General features: G+C 42.5%; 1 pseudogene; it reads left to right on the top strand.

The window, feature by feature from the left end:
* LOC145401977 (maltase-glucoamylase-like) overlaps positions 1-17,028 on the top strand; it is a 189,263-nt pseudogene that overhangs the window by 18,620 nt on the left and 153,615 nt on the right.

Genomic DNA, 17,028 nt, shown 5'->3' with positions numbered 1-17,028 from the left:
GGATGGGATGGGGGTGGGTGCGTGCTGTGTTGGGCTGGGGTGGTGGGGTGGGATGAGTGGGACTAGACTTTATTTCGGGGTGGGTTGGGTGGAATTGGGGCCTGTTTTAGGTGATGAGTGTTTTGAGGTGCGATTTGTGTGCGGTGTGTTTTTTCCCTTGGGATGTGTGTAGCAGGTGTGAACTAGGTTGTGTGAGGTTTGGCTGAGGTTTGTGGCATTGGGGTGGGATGTGAAGGACAAATGGGAGTTGAATGAAGCGTGTAAGATTTGGGTCTATTCTCGAGAAGAATGAGAGGGACTGGGGCCTGTTTTAGGATGAGATGTGCGAGTTGAGAGTTTTACAGGGTTGAGGGTGGGGGATTCGTTTTGTGAGGATGTGTAGGACTATAGCCTGCTCTGGTTGGTACCGATATATGTGTGGTGCGTGTATACGTAGTTTAGTGGGATGTGTGGGACTGGGCTGAGTTGTATGGACTTTAGGGTATGCGGGGGGATTTAGATTGCTGTACCGGAATGTGTAAAGCTGAGTGGTTAGCTGGGGTAAGAGATTTCGTGATTTTGTCTTGGAATGTGTGATATTACAGTGACTAACTGGGAAATGCAGGGTTGGGAATAGTGATCTTATTAAGTATTATATTAAGTATTTTTTTTCTCCTTTGTTCATAGTGTGAAAGCCTAGGTGAGCTATGGCAGTTTCTCACCCCACACTGCTGCTCCACAAAAACCTCAAAAACTGATTACCTTTACAAAGAAGCAAAAGTATTTCCAATCAAGGGCCCATGAATGTGAGAGGCTGAGAGATCATCGGTTTTGCACAGGATCCACCCCATTCTTAATTATATGTATATGCTACACCTCTCCTTACCCATCGCTAAAGAGTTAAAAAATGAATAACGTCTTTATATTGCACACAGTGCCCCTCCCCAAAAAAATCCTCTTCCTCAACCCAGCCCAACTATATAAACACTTACACAACCATCAAGCATCCAAAAAAATCAGCCAAACAGCGTCTCACATAACCTATCCATCTCAAAAAGAAATGAATTCACATAGCCAGACTACTATGTGGCCATCAACATTCTTTATTTCAACCCTGACAAAAATTCAACTCTGAGATTACACTCTCTCCTCATTGTAACGCAAACCCTCATCTCAGCATCGCAACACACTCATTCATCCCATGCTCCGCACTGATAACACAGAAGAGCCTTCAGCAAATACCCCATCAAATGATACCTGGAAGCACTTAGCTAATGTAATTGGATTCCGGCAGTCCATCCAGTCACGTCCAGATGAGACCGTGGTGACAAGGACAAGAAGACCACACTGGTACACCACGCACACACTGCTCCACCACACCTTATAGCACACCATGCCTACTGCTACACCTCACCTGCTGTCATACCACACACACAGACTGCCACATTATACACAGTCCTATCACACACACTGCCACAGCAAACACACTACCACACCACACATACTACCACACCACACATACTACAACACCACGCCATACACATCCACTGACACACACACACACACACACACACACACACACACACACACACACACACACACACACACACACACACACACACACACACACACACACACACACACACACATTTTCTACTCAGTTTAACTAATCTCTCCTGCTGCATCCCCGCCCCCTCGCTCATCAGTCTTCAGGTCTACCTACGTCCCGAAAATTTAAACAAAAACATTCCCGGAGTCAAAACCTCTTATTCTCTTATCATTCACCCATCTCCCTCAATAAAAGATGCTCTACATAATTTCTTATTTCTCATGCTTCCACCATTCATTTCCCATCTAATAATTCTGTACCATGCTCTACAGACTTCTTGGTTCATGCATCCATCATCTTCCTAATTACTTCAAAATCGCGTATTACCCTCAATATAATTTAGTTGTTTCTTCCATCGTCATCTCATTCATACCGATGCTGTATTACTGTCTGCGATTCTTCTGTATTTACCCATGTATGAAGCCTTTCCATGTCCAAAATATCCAGCTCACCCACTTCCATCTAAGCCTTTTTTCATTAATCCCCCCACTCCATCTCTTGCTTGTTCTCATAACTCAGACTCCATAGGGTAGCTGCTACACAATACGTATTATTTTCTTCTCATTCAGACTCCAATCCTTTCCCTTGACTACCCAAATCACTATCCATGTTCCTCATTTATCTAACTGTTGTCCTGTCCCTCAACCGTCCAAGCTGTCATTCTTTACCTTAACTTTCCAGTTCCATATATTTTCTTTCATTATCCACTTCACATCTTCTACCTCAGTTATCCAAGACCCCTCATTCCAGCTCTATACTTTTTCTTTCATTATCCACTTCATACCCTCTACCTCAGTTATCCAAGACCTCCTCATTCCACCACTTGTTGATGCTCCTATCAGTTTCCTCAGTCATATAACGTCCATCATCTGTCTTCGTCATCCAAACATTAATCGTTCCCTAAATCGCCCGTCGTCAGTCTCCTTTCGTCTGAACATCGCTCACTCTTTTCTCCATATATCAATTCCTTATCCCCATAAACATGCTTTCTCTCTCTCTCTCTCTCTCTCTCTCTCTCAACCTCCTCAACCTTTCCTTTCTGTCTATTTATCCATTCTTTTCCCTTCCTACAACCCCCATCTCCCTTTTCCTTCAGTCATCCGTCTACCCACACGTTCTTCTTTACCCAACGCTGCTGCTTTCCCCAAACCCCCTTCTCCAATTACTCTCCCTCCTACATCCTCCCACCAAGCCTTCGTTTCGCCCACGCCTCCCCATTTTATACACCACCCATTCACTGTTCCTCATTCGCTTCCATCTCTCCATCCACACCCACCTTCCTTCTCTTCTTGCATTCTTCATTTTATCTTCACATTTTCCACCTCATTTACTGACAAATTATACGCCCCATTTACCCTCGTCATTCATGCATCCTTCCTTCACTCCCACACACCTGACCCATTATTCATTTTCTCCCATTCCTAGAGTCTAAACACACACACACACACACACACACACACACACACACACACACACACACACACACACACACACACACACACACACACACACACACACACACACACTTTTTCTTTCAGTATCACTCTCATATCACATTTACACTACCTCATTACCACAGTCTTCCGCTTCCTATCTCCCTTCCCTGATTCCATATCCACACAGTTGAGTAACCTTAACCTTGCCCTTAGCACCGAAATTACCATTTTAGGTGATGTTAACATGCATGATGTTGAATGGTTATTGCATTCTGCCAAGATTGACGACGCTGGTCTAGAGTGCGAGCGGTTTGCAGAATCGTTTAATCTCACCCGGCTGGTAAAGCAACCAACCAGAATACCTGATAATCCTGACCATAATGCCCATCTCTTGGATTTATTCTTGACAAATAATCCAGATCAATACAGGATAGAGGTACTGTCACCACTTGGCTCCTCTGACCACAATCTCATCAAAGCCTCATTAGTTAACCCTCCCACACCTCCCCGTTCTGAACCTGTCAGGATGACCCGATGGCACTTTGATAGGGCAAACTGGGATGGATTTAGAAATTATCTTGCTGACATTCCATGGCAGTCTTTCTTCTCTAGTGATCCCAATTCTACCCAGTCCCACATTTGCGACTTAATACTAGCTGGTATGGATTTATTCATACCAAGTCAACAGTTCACTCTCTCCAAAATGGTTTGATGGCAACTGTGCCAGAGCAACAGCCCAAAAGTCATTAGCATATAACACTTACTTAAAATAAAAAACATCTGAAACACTCTCTCAATTTAAAATTGCTAGAAATCATGCAAAAGCTGTATTAAATCTAGCTAAATCAAACTTTCTTCAAAAGCAAGCATCAGAACTACTTAACAACCCTAATGACAATAGAATTCTGGTCAGCTCTTAATTCTTTCAATAATAACTTTAACAAGTCATCTTCCATTCCCCCACTAAAATGTTCAGATGGCAATATTACAAATGACCCGCGTGGGAAAGCTGATATTTTTGCCAGTACATTTGCCAGAAACTCTACCATAGACGATACCAGCCAGAATGTCCCAGTACTGGAACTTGACTCTCCCGAAACTGACCCACTTAAAATACAAACTAGATACCCGTTACGTAAAATCCATCCTAGACAATTTACCTACCAACAAAGCTCCAGGCCCAGATGTAATTCAGCCAATTGTTTTGAAAAAGTGTTCCCCTGAACTTGCCTCTGTACTAGCTAAATTATTCAGACTATGCATACGTAATTCTTTATTCCCAAATTCATGGAAGCCAATATCCACCCAATTCCGAAGAAAGGAAGTTCGTCTGACCCCTGTGATTACAGACCAATAGCTGTCACATCTTCTCTTGGTAAGGTATTTGAAACTTTAATTAATAAGCACATTGTTAAATATCTTGAATCCAACAACTTAATTAGTGATAGACAATATAGCTTTCGCCACGAAAGATCCACCACTGACATACTCAATCTCCTAACTCATACCATCCATTAATCAATTGACCTACATGGAGAAACTCATGCAGTAGCTCTTGATATTTCTAAAGGTTTCGACAGAGTATGGCACCGTTCTCTGCTGTCCACACTCCCTTGCTATGGACTAACGTCTATTGTTCCTTTGATTTCCTCATATCTTAGTGATAGGAAAATAAGAGTAAAAGTAGATGATGTATATTCCAATTTCCACTCAGTTAACGCCGGCGTGCCGCAGGGATCAGTTTAGGCGCCAACCCTATGCCTGGTTCATATTAATGATCTCTTATCTGTCACCCACAATCCAATCCACTCATACGCAGATGACTCAACACTACATAGTTCATTCACACTCAGACACCCATTTACAGAGTCTAATATCTCTACCTCTCAACTCAGTACAGCCATCTCCATAAATCAAGACCTATCTACGATCAGTGAATGGGGACAAAACAACCTTGTCTCTTTTAATGCTAGTAAAACTAAATATATACAATTTACTAATAAACAGATATTTGCCAGATTCGTACATTACCTTCAGTGCTACTAATATTCCCATCTCCAAAAGTATTGAAATTCTTGGTGTCTCACTTAACAATGCCCTCAGCTGGATCTCTCATGTCAGATCACTTGCTAAAACCGCCTGAAAGAAACTTGGATTATTGTATAGAGTCCGTAACTTCTTCGCTGACGAGCAGTTAGCTATAATTTATAAGAGTCATGTGCGCTTTCAGCTTAAATATTGCTCACCCTTGTGGAATGGATGTGGAGAGGTTGCATTAAAACAATTAGACAAAATTCAGAATAAAACTGTGAGAATTATTAACAACCCTGCCATTACAAATAAACTACCTCCCTGCAAGTAAGAAGGAATGTTGCCTCCCTTGCATTATTTTACAGATATTTTTTGGCAAATGCTCGGACGAAGTTGCGTCCATGGTGCCACCTCTCCATGCCTTCCCTCGTGCTACACGGGCATCTGGTACGAGGTAGCGCTCATGACTGGAATGTCACTCAGCCATATTGCAGAACTTCTGCCTATCAGAGTTCTTTCATTCCCCGAACTGCATCTCTCTGGAACTCGCTTCCCCAGAGTTGTTTCCCTCCAAATTTCAACCCACAGCTGTTCAAGTCCAACTGTTACAGATATTTTATGAACAGAGGACACCAGTAATCTGGTGAATGGATTATTTTCAAATATTTTTTTCCTTCCTTCCGTTGTTATTAAAAAAAAAAAAAAACTATCATCCCCACTCACCCATTCTCTAAAAACTACCATCTTCCCCATAGCTTCCATTCCAGTTTCCCCATAACCCCCATCCCCACTCCCCATACAACCTTAGCCCGTCTCCACTCTCTGTGTCTCCTATCTCATACTCTCCACTGATCCTTAACACAATCTCCATTTCCCATTAGCCCCCATCTCCCCACCTCTATTCACATATTGCCCTTTCTCCCTTCCCCCACTCACCCATAACCCCATCTCCACACCTCTACTCCTCCGTAACCTCCCTCTCTCCTCCCCTACTGCCCCATAACCTCATCTCCCCATTCCTCCTTACCCGATATCACCTTCCCCCTAAACGCTGACCCCTACCCCTTCCATTCACCTGTAACTCCCATTTATCCTTCCTCATTTATCATTGAATCTCATCTTCTCTCCCATTTTTACCCTTAATTCTCATCTCCACAATCACTTTACTTACAGGGCCTCTACTCATACCCCATCCCCCATTATCCTCACCCCTTCATTTTCGTAAGTCCACCCTTCACACTATCTCCACTCCCTCCACCAGAGTCACCATTCCTTCATCCCCATCCACTTAAATTCATCTAATACACACTCCTCATACAGCTGCAACTAACCGTCCTCACTATCTATGCCACCTTCCTAACTCCAATCTCTACACTCACTACCACACCTATTTCTCACTCCTAATTTCACCTAATCCCCACTCCCTCATAACGCCATCTCTGCTCCCCACTCCTCAGTAATTATCATCATCTGTACCCCACTCACCAGTAAGACCCCATTATTGCTCTCCAGTCCTCATATTTCACCTCATCTCAATTCCCCGCAATTCAAAATTCATTTCATCCTCACTTTCCCACTCAATCAAACCATAACCCCACTCATAATTCCCTTCTCCATGTACTCATAATGTCCACTCCCCCAAATCCTCATTTCCGCATAATTCGTACTCCCCGTAATCCCCAGTGCCTGTCTTCCCAGGTGTGGCCAGACAACCGTACTGCTTTTCCCGACTTCTTCCGCAACTCGACCCATGTGTGGTGGAGCGACGAGATACACTTGCTTTACAAGGACATTGAGTTTGATGGACTGTGGATCGTGAGTATACTATAGGTTCATTTGGCTTTGTGTATGTGTGTGTGTGTGTGTGTGTGTGTGTGTGTGTGTGTGTGTGTGTGTGTGTGTGTGTGTGTGTGTTGCAGGAATAGGCTATCACGCACCTGTTATACACTTTCCAGTTGTGTTTTACGGGCCTTGATGGGCAATTGATGCACAGGGCTGAGGGACGCCACTTCCTGTCGCAAGAGAAGTAACCCGCCCCCACCCAATGCTTCACACACACGGGTAAAGTTGCGGAAGACTTTTGGGAGACGCTGCAAAGTCCTACACATGTATGTCCTTGGGTGAAAATTGAATGTGGAAATATGTATTAGTAAGGCTGTGTTTGTGATCGAAATTCTTACGTCATCCAGGAGTACTCGACTTGTGTGAAGCCGTGAGACCAGGTACCTGTACACTTTTATGATGATGATGATGATGATAGAAGCTAGTCATGGTGTTTTGTAATTGTCTAGTAGAATAATTGTGACTGCGTATTATGACTGTGATATAACCGTAGTATTTATTCCCTCTCTTCTCTCTTCCACAGATAATGAACAAATATCGAAATTACGCTAGGAACTTTCGTCTTGATTAATGTGGCTATTACGTTAGCAATGCCATGTATGATTCAGCCACAAATTTGACGGCTTGAGTAATGAGTGTGTGGATGTGTGGTCCATTTCATTAAACGCTTTGTTTTTGAAGGCGTCTGCCTTCATTTTATTTTCTCTACCTCTAAATTTCTTCCATCCCACTGACATAGAGGAAAATTGAGTGTTGGTGATGATGATGATGATTCTTGTATAGAGTATCTGTGATTTCCTATTTCTGGTTCCATTTGTCCGTCCCATGGAGCAGAGGGAAATTAGGTGATGATGATTAAGATGCTGCTGATGATTTTTCTCCTGTTTTTTCTGGCTTTCTCTTCCTGCATCTGGGTCCCTCCTCCCAATTTGCTGTAATAGAGGAAAACTTGGTTGGGATGCTTCTCTCTCTCTCTCTCTCTCTCTCTCTCTCTCTCTCTCTCTCTCTCTCAAGTACCGAGATATGAGGCGATGATGATGATGATAATGATGATGATGGATTACTGCTGTCTGTTATAGCTATCCTTCCTCGCGATACTCATAGATCTGGCGGAATACAGTAACCACATACAGTCAACAAGAGAGGCATCATTATCTCATCAGATGCATTGATACTGGACGTGAGCGATGCGTTTCCATACGGATCACTAGATTTGGATATTTTGAGTTGCTTAGAATCCAATGTCCGTCAATGGCGCTCCACCAAACACTCACCTTGAGGTATCTTCTGAGTTGTGGAATCGTCTCAGTCTGCTGGTATGGGCGTGGATGTGGTAGTGGGAGCTGGAAATGATGAATGATGCAGGATAGACATTGATAACACTGACAGCGCCGCCTCTGCAACACACCAGAAATCAATCAGCGGAATGGAAGAAGGGTCGTTCTTTGTGGACCACCCTGTATTTTTCCTGTAACTGGTGACATAATCGAGAAGAAAAGTTACTGAACTGGTTATATAGTATCGTATTTCAAAGATTCCCGTCTTGTTTAAAAATGTAATTGCACCGAACCTACTTTTCAAAACTTTAATTTCTGACTGCAGTGAATGATACGAATATTTCAACTCTGTTCTGATTTAATTATCGTAAATACACTCTCCCTCACAAAATAATGATTACTGTCACAATGTGTGTGTGTGTGTGTGTGTGTGTGTGTGTGTGTGTGTGTGATCAGAAAGTCATCACACACACACACACACACACACACACACACACACACACACACACACACACACACACACACACACACACACACACACACACACACACACACACACACACACACACACACACATATACGCAACACCATTTCGCTGGAAACATAAGCCGCAATCTCACACAGTCAATACCTCAGTGTCACACCCCGCACTTCTACATATGACACTCCACATACTGACACATCACGCACACTAGCACACCTTACCCAACGGGTCATGATGCACCCACACCACACACTGCCACATCTCGCACACAACTCACACCCACTTATCCGCTTTGCACAGACACAATAATATTACCTCTCTGTCATTCATCCAACCCCCTTTTTTTTCTTTTTTTCTTTTCTTTTTTTTTAAATCAAGAGCTTAGAGGTCAGGGGCTAAGCTACTCAGTCCAACCATTTTGGATGAGAGTGATCAGCTTCGCTAGCCCCTGAGTGGCATTATGTATGCAGGAAACTCCAACCACCCTTGGCTGGAAACTCTTACTGCCCCCATTCGGTTGGAGCTTTAACTCACTAGATCACTCGGCATCCGTTTGGATACATGGTTACTACTCAGCGAAATAAATTGGTCCTGGATTATAGGAAACCAGTTTAGCTTGTCACTCAGTGTAGAATCTCCTGAAGCTTGCACCACATTATTAACACCGTCACAAAACCTATTGCCATTGTCGTCAACTTCCCGTAACTATCCTTTCGGCGCTGGTGAGGGACGCCTTCACTTCGTTGCTAGATTCGCTCGGTTATATAAACATCCCTCAGCTTCCTCCCTTTGCCCCGAAAAGTGGATGATGGGTTGCAGGAGAAGGCCAGCTTCAGCCTGCAGTCCACCAGACTCACGGTCAGATAAGACGGGGACAACAACAACCATAACAAGAACAACAACAATTAAATCGTTCCCCTTGTGACTGAGAATGCAGGTACTGCACAGAGTACTATTTTTTAAAACCGTGACATAACCGTTGTAACAAATCTCCAGCGTAACTGTGACACAGCTCTTCAAAATACCTGTCCACCACCACGATCATCATCATCATCATCATCATCATCAGTATCATAACTGTTTCCCGGTCATAAATGGGTTGGTTATATCTTGTTTTATCCCCAGAAAGTTGTTTATATCCCACAAAAAACGGTTTGGCAAAACTGATAAATATTATTTACCTTAACCTTTAATCCCCTCGCATTAATGACTTTAAGCTTGTTCTTGCTGTCTCAAGGCGACTTTGTTCAGTTTAGGAGAGATTTCTCTAACTGTAGGGGTTAGATAGCCTTAGGTAATTCCTTCACAAGTTATCCTTTCTAAGTAAAAATTGTCTGGACGTAGAAAGAATTAGTAAAAAAAAAAAAAAAAAAAAAAAACTGATCCAATTTCATAACACATCTAGTCTAAAACTGAAACAATCAAGACAGTGTTCATACGAAGAAGTATCAAGAACAACGTTGCCTTATTTCAGCTTACCTAAGATAATTTGCTCAGCTTAAGGAATCCCTTCCCGCACGCTCGCACTGCCAACGGGTCAAAATTCTCTTAATGGTTGTAGTTCAAGGTCCATATGACCTTGGTACAATGTAACTACCCTAAACACCCACACTCCAGCACCACATGTGCCATCCACCCGCCTTCTTGCCCTTGTTGCTGTCTGACTGCCCTCCTACAGCCTATTTAGTAACCATAACCACCTAACCACCAGGCGGTAGCTCAGTCGGTAGAGAGGTGGCCTGCAGTCCTACCGGACCCATGTTCAAATCCCCGCTGGGGCAGGGAACAGTTTATGGATTTGAATGTAATAAAAAGTAGATTTTACTGATCTACCAGAAGACCCGCCGACATGTCGTAAAAATACCCCCGGTAATACCAATACACCAATCCTGTATGAGACAGCCCTAGCATGTATTCAGTATGGACGGTGGGTGTTAGCGCCGAAGTGGTGACATGTAGAGGTGTATGAAATGTAGGACTACTGGGCCTTGGGAGCAGGCTGTGAAGTCCATGCCCGGAGTCGGACACACAAATATATATATATATATATATATATATATATATATATATATATATATATATATATATATATATATATATATATATATATATATATATATATATATATATATATCCGCAGCAGCATTCTCCACTTACTTGTTCTGACTACCTATTCCACTCTCCCGCATATGAATTTCTCCTCCTAAATGCGGTCTGACTACGGACTACGCAGAGTAACCATCCATTCTCTGTGAAATTTCCCCTAACAACCGAATCCACTCTCTCGAAACCAATTTCTCATAACTGCTGTAGAATCACCCTAACTGTTCTCCCGCAGTTAGATTTCTCCTCCAGACTGTTGTCCAACTACCTCCCTGCAGCCAGTTTCTCCTCTTAACTACTCTAACCTTTCTCCAACAGTTACATTTTTTCTTAACTACGATCTAACTTCCCTAACGATCTTCCCACAGGTAAATTCCTCCTAAAGAAAACTAAGCTAAACTAACCTAAGCTCAGCTAATCATAATTAAATAAACCCAATTAACCTTCTGTTGCCATATTCTTTTCTAAATACTTGCTAACCACCTTAACCATTGCCAGAACATTTTATTCAGCTTTAGGGGAACCTTTCCGATCTGAGGGGGTTATATTTAGCTTTCATTAATATTTTCACCTGTTCAGGTCCTTGCAAATTCAAGAAAATCGTCTACTGACGTCAAAGCTAAAGTATAAGTTACTCTACTACCCAAGTTGTATAGTGGTTAGAATGATCAAGTCGAACCCGTATAGGTCAGATTACCATAGGTTAATGGAGGTTTGTCGATTGTGTACTGTAATGACGTCAGGGAAATTAGGCTGGTCATCTGTCCTTAGATATACTAGCCTGCGGTTACATACCCTTGGCCCTGTAGCCTGCACCTCGAGGGGGTAATATGGGATTAATTGTTACCTTTACCACCTTGACTTCTCTCTCTCCTGCAGGATATGAATGAGCCAGCCAACTTTGGAACCAACGAGGAGCGCCCCTGGAACTGGCCAGAGGAGTTCACAGAAGACTGGAGCTTGAAGTGTCCGACTTCCAACTGGGATGACCCACCCTTCCCCACCGCTGCAGCTACGGTGTGGGGCAAGAGGTGATGCGGAGGGGGGGAAGGAGGATGGGAAAGTGGGAGGGACAGAGGGGGAAAGGGAGGAAAGAATGAAGGAAAGTTGGAAAAAAAAAGGGTACGACGGATGGAAGAGTGTCATGAGATACGGTAAAAAAAAAAAAGTGGGGAAGGAAGTAATAAGGAAGGGGAAAAATGAGGGAGAAACGGGAGAAAGAAGGGAGTGAAGAAAAGGAGAAAGGGAAGAAATAGGGAGAATGAAGAGGAGGGAGGAAAGGAGAAAAATGGAGGGAGGGAGGGAAAACTTCAGCCTCAGGTTAAGTATCCGAGTTCTAGCTGATATAACCCACCTATTCCAATCGCTGCTGCTACAGTGTGAGGCAAGGAGTGAGATGAAGTGAGGGAGGAAGGGAGGAAGAAAAGGTACGAGAGGGGGAGAGAAGAAAATGATGAGGACGGAAAGCGGAAAGAAACAGAAGGTTGAACGGGAAGAATCTGAATAAAGTGGGAATGGAGGAGAGGAAGGCAGGGAGGGATGGAGGGAAAAAAGGAGGGAAGTACGAAAAGCTGAGGAAAAATGGTAGGGCGGAGGAAAAGTGGAGCCTCATTTGTTCGAATTCGAGCTGGGACGACTTGCCTTTTCGCCCAGCTGCGGTTGTGGAGGAGGAAGTGAGAGAGGAGAGAAGTTTGGAGGAGGAAAAACAGGGTAAGAGGGAGGGAGGAAAGACTGGCACAAAGCAGGAAAGAAATAAAACAAGAGAAGAACGGAAGTGAGGTGAACTGGAAGCGAAACCTGGAAGAACTTAAGGAAGTGGGAAGGAGGAAGGACAAAAGGAGGGAAAAAAGCAAGGTAGGGGAAACTGAAAAAATCTGAGAAGAAAGAAATGGGAGAAGACAGGGAGGAAGAGAGTGGTGCAGGTAGAAGAAATAACAGGATAAAAGAAGTGGAAGGGAGGGAGGTGCAAATAGAGGTTATGTGGCAGAACTCGAGATGATCTGCCTCTGTCTGTCGCTGTTACTGTAGTGTGTGTGGGTAGGCGGGGATGGGAAAGGTAAAGACAGAGGTCAGGGAAGCTTCTTTGATGAACCCCATCAGCTCAGTTATATGTTTACTTTATTCTGGCCACCGAACGCATGATCTGATAATGTATAGGGGAAACATCTCGTGGTGAAGAGGATAATAAAAAAGCTTCATCAAAATCCTCCAGTTTTAAGAGTCTGTCAAAAGGTACGGTAAACATAATCACCAGCAAACAGCGAGGATGGCATCAAAATTACGTTATGGGATTGAGGAGGTTAAAAGAGCTATTCCTGGCACAGTAACAACAGGGGTCATTCTGAGGGGAGGATGAAGGGAAAGCATGAAGGACGAACCAAACCCTGCCATCATATTAGGAGAATTTTCTGGGCGTTACATATAATATAAGGAGACCGACCTTAACCATCCAAGTCACACCCTTCAGCTCCAACCTTGGCTTTTTTTTATCTGATACTTCGCTTGGAAATAGACTTTTAGTCTTGGTTTAAGTTTTGTCTGCAAAAACTGAAGTGGAATTCTTATTTAATATTAGTTTTTCATTGATCTCATTCGGGGTATTTAATATTATATTTGAACTTCACAGTCTCCATATTTTTCGCAGGGCCAAGAATACCTGATAAAGGGTTACATGTTTGATATATCTGGATCTTAAATCGGAACTAACACAGCCTTATGGACACACACACACACACACACACACACACACACACACACACACACACACACACACACACACACACACACACACACACACACACACACACACACACAAATAAATAAATAAATAAATAACTAAACAGCGTCAGCAGTGAATGTGTCAAGGCAAAATGATAAAGGTGGCTGTGAGAATCTTCCCCACGTGCCACGGTGAGAGCTTGTTACGTATTCTCGTAGATTAAGGATGCTTCCTAACACTTTTTCCTGAGTGACTCATTTTGCTTATTACACCTTACTGTCCTTATCCTTGTTTCATAGATCACTCTCATATCGCCATACTCTGCATAAATAACGTACAAAAGGATACAAAGCAACCATATCCCAAAACAAATCGCTAAGGAAGATGCGTTAGGGAGTTTGCTTACTCGACGAGGATACGAACCCTTGTGCCTGTGAGGTGGCATCGTGGGGGACTGGAGGGGGTGCAGTGTAATCAAATGTGCAGAGATAATTCGGAAAAGCAATAATTTGAATCACCAGACATCATAAACGTACGACTGAGAGAAAAAGGACAAATTAGATTATGCAACTACTACTACTACTACTACTACTACTACTACTACTACTACTAATGATGATGATGATGATGATGATGATGGTGGTGATGATGATACTACATTAATAATAATAATAATAATAATAATAATAATAATAATAATGATGATGATAATAATAAATAGAACTCTTAAATTGATAAGGGAGTATTGAAAGAACTCCACATTCCATATGAAAATATTTTTGTTATCAATGCAGATCTAATATAAATGGAATTTCGGTGTGACTCAAAGTTTTTTACTGATTTTGATCTGTGACCTTGAGATCAAGGTCAGGGTCTTTCATCCGATGTAGATCATGTTCACAGATGACCGCTTACATTTCCACCGAGTTTGGTCAAAATCGGCCAAATTGTTTCAGATTTAGCACTTTTAGGCATGAGGCGGCCATATTTATTTTCTCCAGTATCTCAAAGAGTATTTGTTGGATCTCAGTATCAATATCAGTATCAACACTAGTGCCAATACTAGTATATCAGTACTAGTATATGTTAACGACTACATACTGGAACATTTACAAAGCAATCGATTCTGTAGTTTTTGCTGCGCAGGAGAGCACAAGTTGAAAAAAAAAAAAAAAAAAGAAAAAAAAGAGAGGGTGCTAGTGCGCCGCTGGTGCTAAGAAAAAGAGATTGTGCCAAAAGAAGCCTGCAGCCAACATACATCACTCCTGAAAGTTTCAAGTCTCTTATCTCGAACGGTCTTGGAATGCCAGCCTGCTAGATCTCCCCCCCAAAAAAAAAAAAATAATAATAATAAATAAATAAAATAAATAAATAGTTAAACAAAGTAATATCTACAGTATCAGTAAGTATTCCACAGAAAGTGAAAATAATACCCTAAGTATGCAATATCAACAACTACCACCACCACCACCTCCACCACCACTACCACTGCTACTACTACTGCTACTGCTACTGCTACTAATTATAATAATAATAATAATAATAATAATAATAAATAAGAGAAATAACAAATTCGTAGCCTTAGTTCACAGAGGTACGACTACGTTCAGTAGTTCGTTTACACTCGAAATTGTGCCAAAGCCAAATTGAATCTTGCTAAGCTTATCATCAATAACTTCCTGCATCAGTTCGTTGCTCCAAAAGCGTAAAGGAATTGCTGTCCGGGAGTATTTGTGTCAGAAGTGGATGGTAGGAGGAGGAGGAGGAGGAGGAGGAGTAGGAGGAGGAGGAAGGGGAGACCGAGGACGAGATGGAGAACGTACAGTGCGAGAGTGGTGGGTATGTTACTGAAAGGGGACAGATGCACTTGGAGGATCTTTTGTCCAGGCTTCTCTTTACAGGATGCTGCGTTAGGTTATAAATAGACAGACAAATAAATACATAGACAGACAAACAAACACACAGACAGATAGAAAGATAGTTAGACAGATAGATAGATAGACAGACAGATAGATGGCGATAGACAAATGGATAAACCTCGTAGAGAGAAAAGGCCAGATTTCCCGGTGCATATAATTGTCCAATATTGCCTGCCAACACAATAAAGCTAATTTACTCCTGGTTAATTAAGTCGTTCCAGTAATTAGTGACTCAACGCTCGCTCTCATGGCGGCGATAATTTTTGTCCAGGCAGATTTTAACCCTTTCAGTATGGTGGCGTCCGTTGTGTAATTATTCTCACTGTTGCCAGACGATTTTATTCAGCTGAGGAGAGACATCTGGTAATGAGGGGTTCAGCACTAAACTTCATTGCTAATCAACTTCACTTTGGAAATCCTCTTCTTCCCTGGAAAACAAATCAGGTGATATCAAGAATGAGATACAGTAGTCCTCACTGTACTGAAAAGGTTGTCTCCCTTCACTGGTATGACGAGTTTCTTCATATTACTCGTGCTACTGCCCTGTGCTGAGAATCGATAGACCACGTGTATATCGCTTCACCCAGTGGCAGCTGTCCATGTGTCGCGGTCTTAATTAATTTCCTATTTTCTGTCTCTAATCCAGAAATACAAACGCAGGATTTCACTTCATTCTCACTCTGCCTCCTGGCACTGTTCCTTCCAGATTCACATCAGGGACTTTCTTGAGTCGGTCATCCTCCTCTTCTCTCAAAATGTCGAGACCAAGGTATAAACTACCTTATCCTTTAGGTTCAAATTACTTTTATGATATTTCTTTTGCCAATCTGTCTTGCAGCACATTATTCACAGTTCTCCCACTCCTTGAGATGTTGCTCATCCATCGCTACATTCACATACCTGTGTGTTTCAGTCTGCATTATCCTCTTTGCTCACATGCCAAGTCTCAGTGCCGTACAGCATATTTCTGCTCACACATGTTTTGTACAAAAAAAGAACCCTTGTTAAGAAAGGAGATGCAGCATTTCTCTAAAAACCTTACATCAATTTCTTATTCTGGCAATGGAGCTGTCCTCTACTGCTCTTTCCACTCTCAGTATGTCCCTTATATAGCAACGCTCCTCCACCCAGTTCACGTGGCTGTCTCCATAATCGACACTTTCCATCCTATCGTCCACAGGCCGGATACCTCTACAGATCGCACGCTGAAAATTTTTCACATCCTGCAGTCTGTCTCGAACACCACTCCATCTTGTGTGGGTCCGGCGACTTTTTATTACATAGGATACAGGTTTTCTCAACTTCCTTTTTGTTCACAACACTGGACAACACAACTGATTTTACGATATTACGTCCTTCACATCTGCTGACTATGACCTTAGTTCTATCAGTTTAAGCTTTCAGTCTCTTTGCTTCCGTTCCATTCCTCCACCTTTCAAACTTCTCCCTGGCCTTCTCTGTTCAGTAACTAAACTAAATCATCAGCATGTAACACTTTCTAAAGTAACCCACTTCAAAACATTCTCAACAATACTTAGAGGGCTGAGCTGAACAACAATTGACTCAGGACTGAATCTTGATGCACGGTAGTTTTGTTTAGAGTTTCAGACTACGAAGGAACTCTCATAT

The sequence above is a fragment of the Coenobita brevimanus genome, chromosome 57 (genome assembly GCF_032717465.1).
Source record: "Coenobita brevimanus isolate Jiangsu-jjx chromosome 57, ASM3271746v2, whole genome shotgun sequence".
Classification (NCBI taxonomy): domain Eukaryota; kingdom Metazoa; phylum Arthropoda; class Malacostraca; order Decapoda; family Coenobitidae; genus Coenobita; species Coenobita brevimanus.
Note: the sequence above shows the minus strand (reverse complement) of the source record. Positions and strands in the feature narration are given on the sequence as shown.